The 8,789-nt window shown below is 45.1% G+C and overlaps 1 protein-coding gene across 2 annotated transcripts in view; it reads left to right on the forward strand.

Moving 5' to 3' along the window:
* Window positions 1-8,789, forward strand: part of CHD1 (chromodomain helicase DNA binding protein 1) — an 86,046-nt gene that overhangs the window by 8,979 nt on the left and 68,278 nt on the right. The gene's annotated exons all lie outside the window — the stretch shown is intronic.

Raw genomic sequence — 8,789 nt, forward strand, 5'->3', positions numbered from 1 at the left:
CCGCTGCCTCCTTTCATCTACCCTTTGGCTTACCCCATTCCCTTCTTCCTCGTCTCTTTCCCCTCTACTTCTCCGGAGGAAGGGGAGAGGGAGACACGCTTTTGTATTCAACTGTGGGTGGGCATTCTTCCCTCTGAACCGATCCAGATGAGAGATCAAGCCTTATTTTCTTACTGTTACTGCCCTGCCCCATTTTACCTTCCATTATATAAGCTATTCCTTGTCCTCCCAGTTTAGGCGAGAAAATTCTCTCCATCCTTCATATCTCCTGATGCATTCTTCCTTGTCCTTCTCTCCATTCTTCTGTGGTGGCCATCCGAGCATGATAGACTCACACTTCTGCCCTCTGTCTAATAAGCGTCTTCCACGGATGTCAGCGTTCTGGAGATTTACACGCGCCCTGTCCTGACATGGGAGTGTTGGTCCATTATGACTTCTTCTTCAGGCTGACCTTTTGATGCTTCTCTCGAGTCCTGTTTCTACTCGGCTCCCATCTTTGCGTCAGGAATACTGGAAAGCCTTCCATTTCCTTAAATATCCATAGGATCATAGTCAGTTTTGTTGGGTGGGTTATTCCTAGCCATAATGTTCGATCCTTTGCTTTTTGAAATATTATACTTCACTTTTCCTTTATAGTGGTGGCTGCCAGATCTTGGGGAGTCCTGATTATGGCTCCACAGTATTTGAATTTTTTTTTCTGGCTATTTGTAGAATTTTTTTCCTTTCTCTACCTTTGTCTATGGTATTCCTGGGAGTTTTCATTTGAGCATTTCTTTTTTTTTTAAATTTAACTAATAGAGAGTATTTTTCCATGGTTACATGATTAGTATTCTTTCCCTCCCCTCCTCCCTCCCCCCTCCTGTAGCTAATGAGCAATTCAACTGCATTTTACAAGTATCATTGATCAAGACCTATTTCCATGTTATTAATATTTACAATAGAGTGATCATTTAGAGTCTGCATTTGAGCATTTCTTTCAGGAGGTAACCAGGGAATTCTTTCAATTTCTACTTTTCCTTCTGGTTCTACAATACCTGGACACTTACCCTTTCTAATTTTTTTAAAAAATATTTATAAAATCCCTACCTTCCATCTGTAAAGGGTGAAATTATGGCCGAGACTGAATGTATAATTAATTTAGGTCACCAAGGATTTTATTTTTAAAAAATCCTAATAAAAAAACAAAATAATAAAATACCCAAGTCAGCTGCCAAATTTTATGGTGATTTAATTGATATAGTGGAGAAGATTAAGAAGAAGGGAGAAGAAGATGAAGGATTATCCCTCCACCTGGCTGGTACCGGGCGGGAAGGGTTTGGAGTGTGAAGGAGGAAGGAATCAAACTGAACTCCAAAAGGGGGCTCAGCTGAGATGCCTGAACTTGAATCAGGTCAAGGACAAAACTCACCTCCAAAACCCAGACAATAAGTGCCATCACTCCCAAGATGTTGGAACGCCTAGCATGCTGCCAGCCAGAATTGCCTCTCCAGGGCAAGAGGAAAGGACAGGAAGTGCCATGCCTTATATGGACGTTTTTACATCATTTTTCTGCATCTCTTCTGTACCAATGATCGCTTAGCTTGACTTAGGACAGCCCAGGGGTCTGACCTTTTTTTGCACATGCCTGTTGAAGGCCATCTCCTCAGATAATTAAATCTTGAGTTGGATGCAGACCTTCCTAATCTTGTTAAACTGAGTAGGGTGGAGAATGTAGAGTTTCCAAGACCTGATTCTGTTATTCCAAGTATCTCCATTGTTACTGATCAGGAAATAGCTAAATCCCATCTTCTGAAGAATGGTCTGATTAGGGTGGAAGAGTTTTAAAATTCACACATCTTGGAATCAATACTGTGTATTGGTTCCAAGGCAGACTTGCCCAGGGTCACACAGTTGGGAAGTGTCTGAGGCCAGATTTGAACCCAGGACCTCCCGTCTCCAGGCCTGGCTCTCAATCCAGAGCCACCCGGCTGCCTTTATAGCATGTTTTTCAGGTTGTTGGCTAAAATATACTGGGCAAGTTGGGCCAAAATGCTGCCTCTTCTCTTGCCATCTTGTCTCCACTTGTACTGCTTGTTCTTGAGCAAGTGACTTAGTCTATTCGTCACTTCCCACAGCTGTAAAGTGATGCCTTCATGACTCTAAAGAAAGTCTCTTGGTTCTTGATTTGTGAGCCGCCGCTTTGTCTGTAGTGCGACAGACCGCGCGCCGCCTAGCTCACAGCTGTGGTGGTTATTGTAGCCGGTAACTGACTGTATCCTGGTTTGTCTACAAAGTGACCGACCGGGAGAGAGAGGCAGGAAAGGGAGGCGCGGCATCCAGGGCCGGGCGCTTGCCGGGCGCGGCGCCTTGCTATGAAGTGCCTCCCGCCCAGAAGCTTATGGACTGCTTGCGGGGCCGCACGGCGCTTGAGCAGCGCCCTTTCCATCACGCAGAAGCCCGGAGAGAGGCAGACCTCAGCCTAGTACAGAGCACGATTGCACGGAAGATAAGCTTTGTTTTGGGCAGAGGTCCAGGGCAGCGAAGCATCCTCCTGCGAGTGCGGGGAGCAGTTCACTTGGGCTGGAAAGTCCTCCGCATCCCTTCTTGTCGCGTGGCACGAGGCAGTGGCAGGGAAGGACGGACAAGGGAGGCCACTGACCAGCGGTGCTGCCCGCTCTCTCACAGAAGCCCCTGGCTTGCCAGAACCAATCCATCGGATGCCTGCCTGCCTGCAGGGTCTTTTGACCTCAGCCTCAGATTGTCTTGGGCGTCCACTGCTTTAGGGGAAAGCCAGGAGCTTGTTTGCCAAGGTGGGACAGAGAACGACTAGAGTGTGGAGCGTAGAGGCTTGCGCCGCTTCTTCTCAGTTAGATTGCAGCAGAAAGCCCTTGGCATGTTGGAGTTCCTTAGACTGCAGCCTGAAAGACGGCCTCGCGGGCATCGGTGAGGAGTGAGAGCCACAGCATGGCCTCGGTGACTGTTTAGAGAGGTAGCGATTACCACAGGGATGGGGGACCCTGTTCTGTGAGCTTCCCTGACATCCACGCCTTACTTCTCTTCTGCTTAAGAAACGCAGTAATCATGCCTCGAAGAGTTTCTTACTTCTGCTTAGTTGTAACGGTCTTAATTGAATGGAAAATGATGTTGAAAGAACGTCTAAAGTCCCATTCATACCTAAAACCACCTTACTCCAGCGGATCTGCGTACTCGTACTCCTTTTGTGGCTGGTTTTTCATTGGTACAGATCACGGCACATTGTGTCATCTCATCCCGGGAGACTCTTGCCTAGGCTTTCCAGTTCCAGAGAGGATATACTTGGGGTTCTGGACGTCCACCTTTCTTTTCTTCCTTTCTTGCTTTCAGACCTTTCCTTTATTCTCTTCCTCTTTCTCACCATGCTTCCCTCCTACCATAATTTCCTCCCTTCCTCTCTCATTTCCCTCCTTATCCACTTTTATTCCCTCTCTCCTTTCTCCTTCCCCTTCCTCTCTCTTCTTTTCCCTTCCCTTCCCTCTTCTTTCCTTAAAAAAAATCATGTGTACCTGTGAAACATTCATAGGACTTCTTTACTTTTAATATATTGCAAGTCACCTTTTTCATGTATACATTTTCTACATGATTTTTTAATTCATAGATCTTTATCGAAAATATGATACAGCCTACATATTCCTACTGTGCATCCTTTTTATTGCCTCTAGATCACCCATAACCTTGATTGTTTGATAATATATGGTGTTTTGAAATTTTTGTACTTAACAGGAGGAGATCATTAGAGAGAGAGAGAGAGGGAAAGGGAGAGAGAGAGAGAGACATAGAGAGAGGGAGAGAGAGAAAGAGGGGGGGAGAGGCGGGGGGGGCAGAGAGGGAGAGAGAGAGAGGGAGAGAGAGGGAAAGGGGGAGAGAGAGAGAGACAGAGAGGGAGGGAGAGAGAGACAGAGAGAGGGAGAGAGAGAGAGGGAAAGGGGGAGAGAGAGAGACAGAGAGGGAGGGAGAGAAAGAGGGGGGGAGAGGCAGGGGGCAGAGAGGGAGAGAGACAGAGAGAGGGAGAGAGAGAGAGACAGAGAGAGGGAGAGAGAAGGAGAGAGAGAGACAGAGAGAGAGGGAGAGAGAGAAAGGGGGGGAGAGGCAGGGGGGGGCAGAGAGGGAGAGGGAGAGAGACAGAGAGAGGGAGAGACAGAGAGAGAGAGAGGGAGAGAGAGAAGGAGAGAGAGAGACAGAGAGAGGGAGAGAGAGAAAGGGGGGGAGAGGCGGGGGGGGCAAGAGAGGGAGAGGGAGAGAGACAGAGAGAGGGAGAGAGAGAGAGGGAAAGGGGGAGAGAGAGAGAGACAGAGAGGGAGGGAGAGAAAGGGGGGGAGAGGCAGGGGGGCAGAGAGGGAGAGGGAGAGAGAGAGAGAGAGGGAGAGAGAGAGAGACAGAGAGAGGGAGAGAGAAGGAGAGAGAGAGACAGAGAGAGGGGGAGAGAGAGAAAGAGGGGGGGGGAGAGGCAGGGGGGCCAGAGAGGGAGAGACAGAGAGAGAGAGAGGGAGAGAGAGAGGGAGAGTGAAAGGGGGAGAGAGAGACACACACAGAGAGAGGGAGAGAGACAGAGAGAGAGGGAAAGGGGGAGAGAGGGAGAGAGAGAGACAGGGAGACAGGGAGAGAGAGAGAGGGAGGGAGAGGGACAGAGAGAGATAGAGAGAGGGAAGGGAAAGGGGGAGAGAGAAACAGAGAGAGAGGTAGAGAAAAAGGGGGGAGAGGCAGAGGGGGGGCAGAAAGAGAGAGGGAGGGAGAGAGAGGGAGGGAGGGGGGAAGAAAGAGAGAGAGAGATGGAGAGGGAGACAGAAGGAGGGAGGGAGGAAAGGAGAGGGAGGGAGAGGGCGAGAGCAAGAGAGCGAGCTTGGGATCAAACACTGTCCAATTTCTGAGATGTAATACATCTTACTCTCATTCAGTTCTAAGCCCAATTTCTTGTCCGTTTGCAATGTTATCGTTATAGATAATGTGCTTGTGTGCTAATTGACTGGACTAACCTTCTAAGAGTATGTTGTGATTTGAGCAATAGAAGCTTTCCAACCATTTTGCTTTCCTGTATAGTTTGTTAATCCAACCTATGGTTCTTGATTCCTTTAGTGCATTGTCATCCATAAGCAACATTTGAAGGAATTAATCATCAGTAAAGAATACCTCTTCCTGTTAGACCTTGTCCAGGAAATCTTCCATGATAGTGGTGAATGCCTTTGTTGGACATAGATCTACATTATATGCCTTGCATTGTGATTTCTAAATCTCCTCCACCTTGCTTGGTCTGGCACCCAAAATGTGCCCACCCACACTACACGGGCATGTGCTAGTCAATGACAAGTCAGAAATAACTAACTGCCCCCCTGGGCTGTCCTGAGCCAACCTGGAGCCACCACTGGCACGTGTGAGGCGCAGGAAGTGAGGCAGAGAACAGCCTCTGGTGCTCGCTCACTTCCTGGGGACGGGGCTAGACTCAGTTGGATCCTGAAGCTCCAGCTGGGAGGAGGCCCGCAGGCAGCTTTCCTTCAAATCGGTCATGTGAGTGAAAGGACCGACTCCCTTCCTTGCCTTGGCCCTCCAAGGTCTAAAACTCCCTCTGGCTCTGCCAGGAGGTTGAGTTAACCTCTTCCTTCTCTCCCTCTAATAATTTCTTACTCCCGTTGTAATTAAATTACATAAACCTCCATTCTGACTTGAGTGTTTCATTTAGGAATTTCATAAGTGAAATCCTTGGCGACCTTAAATTATATCACAGCTTGACAATCAGAGGGTGTTGAACAGTTTTCTTTTTGGTTGTTTTTCTTAAGGATTCCTGTACATTTTTAGTATAAAAGCATGAGAGACTTCTTACAAGAAGTGAGCCTTGTTGAAGGCTTTGTTTTGTTGTGATGGTAAATCAAAGACAGTTTTCAAAAAAAAACCTCGTCAGTAAGATCCTATAGTCAGTTGTGTGATAAAGTTGTGATCCAACATAAAATCAGTTTATGAAAGCTCAAATATTTCCTTATTTTCATCAAGGATGCCTTTAATATACTGTAGAGTATTCTTTCAAAGGCTTTTAAAATCAAGAAGATAAACCTGGATATCAGTTATTGGTGTCTTCTTGATCGCCTCCTGGTCATCCAAGAACCTTTAGTCATTTCTTCCTCTCATTATTTTATTATCCTCTCCTTTCTGAGATATTTGTGAAGTAATCCCCCAGTACTTTGGAGATTGTGCTCCTCTCCAGCATGGATTTTTTATGTGCACTATATCTAGATAAGCTGTTCTTGGTGACTTTTGGTTTGCTATTTCACTTTCCTTTTATATAGGGCAGCTCCATGACATGGTGGCTAGAGCCCCAGTTCTAGAGTTAAGAAGATTCATCTTCCGGAGGTCAATTCTGGCCCCAGATACTTACTAGGTCTGTGACACTGAACAAGTCACTTCAATCTATTTGTCTTAGTTTTCCTCATTTATAAAATGAATTCGAGAAACAAATGGCAAACTGCTCCATTATTTTTTTTCACAAATATTATCTCTATTTTATTTTATTTTATTTTATTATTTTTTAGGAAGAATTATCATTTTTATTATATTAGCTCAGCCTACCCATGAGCAATCAATATTTTCCCAAATTATTTATTTAAAAAAAATTTTTAGATGATATACATATTTTATAAATATATAAAATCTTCATCTACATAATCATCTCATTAATTTATATACTTTCTCTACATAAATATATAAATCTCATCAACATATATATGATTATTGTCATAGCATTTTTTTTTAAACATTGCTTTATTTGGTCATTTCCAAACATTATTCATTGGAAACAAAGATCATTTTCTTCCCCCCCCATAGCCGATGCGTGATTCCACTGGGTGTCACATGTGTTCTTGATTCGAACCCATTTCCCTGTTGTTGGAATTTGCATTAGAGTGTTCATTTAGAGTCTCTCCTCAGTCATATCCCCTCCACCCCTGTAGTCAAGCAGTTGCTTTTCATCGGTGTTTCAACTCCCAGAGTTTGTCCTCTGCTTATGAATAGTGTTTTTTATATCCCTGCAGATTGTTCAGGATCACTGCATTGCCACTAATGGAGAAGTCAGTTACATTCGATTGTGCTACAATGTATCCATCTCTGTGTACAATGTTCTCCTGGTTCTGCTCCTCTCGCTCTGCATCACTTCCTGGAGGTCATTCCAGTTCACATGGAATTCCTCCACTTTATTATTCCTTTGAGCATGATAGTATTCAATCACCAACATACACCACAATGTGTTCAGCCATTCCCCAATGGAAGGGCATCCCCTCATTTTCCAATTTTTTGCCACCACAAAGAGTGCAGCTATGAATATTCTTGTACAAGTCTTTTTCCTTATTATCTCTTTGGGATACAAACCCAGCAGTGCTATGGCTGGGTCAAAGGGCAGACAGTCTTTTAGCGCCCTTTGAGCATAGTTCCAAATTGCCCTCCCGAATGGCTGGATGCATTCACAACTCCACCAGCAATGCATTAATGTCCAACTTTGCCATATCCCCTCCAGCATTCATTACTTTCCTTTGCTGTCATGTTTGCCAATCTGCTGGGTGTGAGGTGATACCTCAGAGTTGTTTTGATTTGCATCTCTCTGATTATAAGAGATTTAGAACACTTCTTCATGTGCTTATTAATAGTTTTGATTTCTTTATCTGAGAACTGCCTATCCATGTCCCTTGCCCATTTATCAATTGGAGAATGGCTTGATTTTTTGTGCAATTTGATGTAGCTTTTTGTAAATTTGAGTAATTAGACCTTTGTCAGAGGTTTTTGTAATGAAGACTGTTTCCCAGTTTGTTGCTTCCCTTCTCATTTTGCTTGCATTAGTTTTATTTGTATAAAACCTTTTTAATTTGATGTAATCAAAATTATTGATTTTACATTTTGTGGCTTTTTCAAAGTCTTGCTTGGTTTTAAAGTCTTTCCTTTCCCAAAGGTCTGACATGTACAGTCTTCTGTGTTCACCTAATTTACTTGCTCCATTATTTTTGCCAAGAAAACTCCAAGTGGAGTGACAGAGTCAGACACAGTTTAAGAACAATAACATATAAGATTCTGGAGCCCGAGATGTGAAAAATGGGACGGCTCCATTGGTTTTGATGAGGAAAACAGATCATCATGAAAACATCAATCAATAGGTTGTTTTTCTCCCTTTTTTGTTTACTTGTGAATTCTTTAGGAAAGATAAGGTTTCGTTGGTACCGTGGTGTGTAGGGAGCAGCCTGTAGTGCTGGAAAATGATCCGTCCCAGGCCTGCCCGGGACACACAGGCTGTGTGTTCCACTGCGTTCAAAGAAAGGGTTGAGCCAGATATGAGTGGAAAATGATGGCTAAGAAACAGTCACAGGCTGAGGAGGAAGAAAAATGGCCCCCAGATGCTCAGTGCAGAATCCTTTGTAACCGGGGACTAGTGGCTACGAGGTGTCCTACGTGGTTGAAGGAGAGCATGTGTGATGGGAGAGTCTGGAAGGATCTGAAGAGGAGACGTTTCAATGGCTTGTGAGGACGGATCGGATTTCAGCGGGGCGGGGAGTGCTGGGGGCCGACACGAGGTGATGGAGGCTCCCGAAGGCGAGCCTAAGACATTTCGCCACTTACACCCTTTTATTGTCATTGGGTGGACCTTCTCTCTCCTTCTTCCTCCTAAGTTTCCAGAGAGTGAGAACTCCGCAGCCGCAGACTTTGAATCGGCTGATCTGGGTGCAAATCCTGGGGCTGCCGCTTTACGAAGCCATGGAACCTCTCATGACTCCGGGTTTTTCAGCTGTAAAATGATTATTTTCACT

This window comes from Monodelphis domestica, chromosome 3, assembly GCF_027887165.1.
Source record: "Monodelphis domestica isolate mMonDom1 chromosome 3, mMonDom1.pri, whole genome shotgun sequence".
NCBI classification, from domain to species: domain Eukaryota; kingdom Metazoa; phylum Chordata; class Mammalia; order Didelphimorphia; family Didelphidae; genus Monodelphis; species Monodelphis domestica.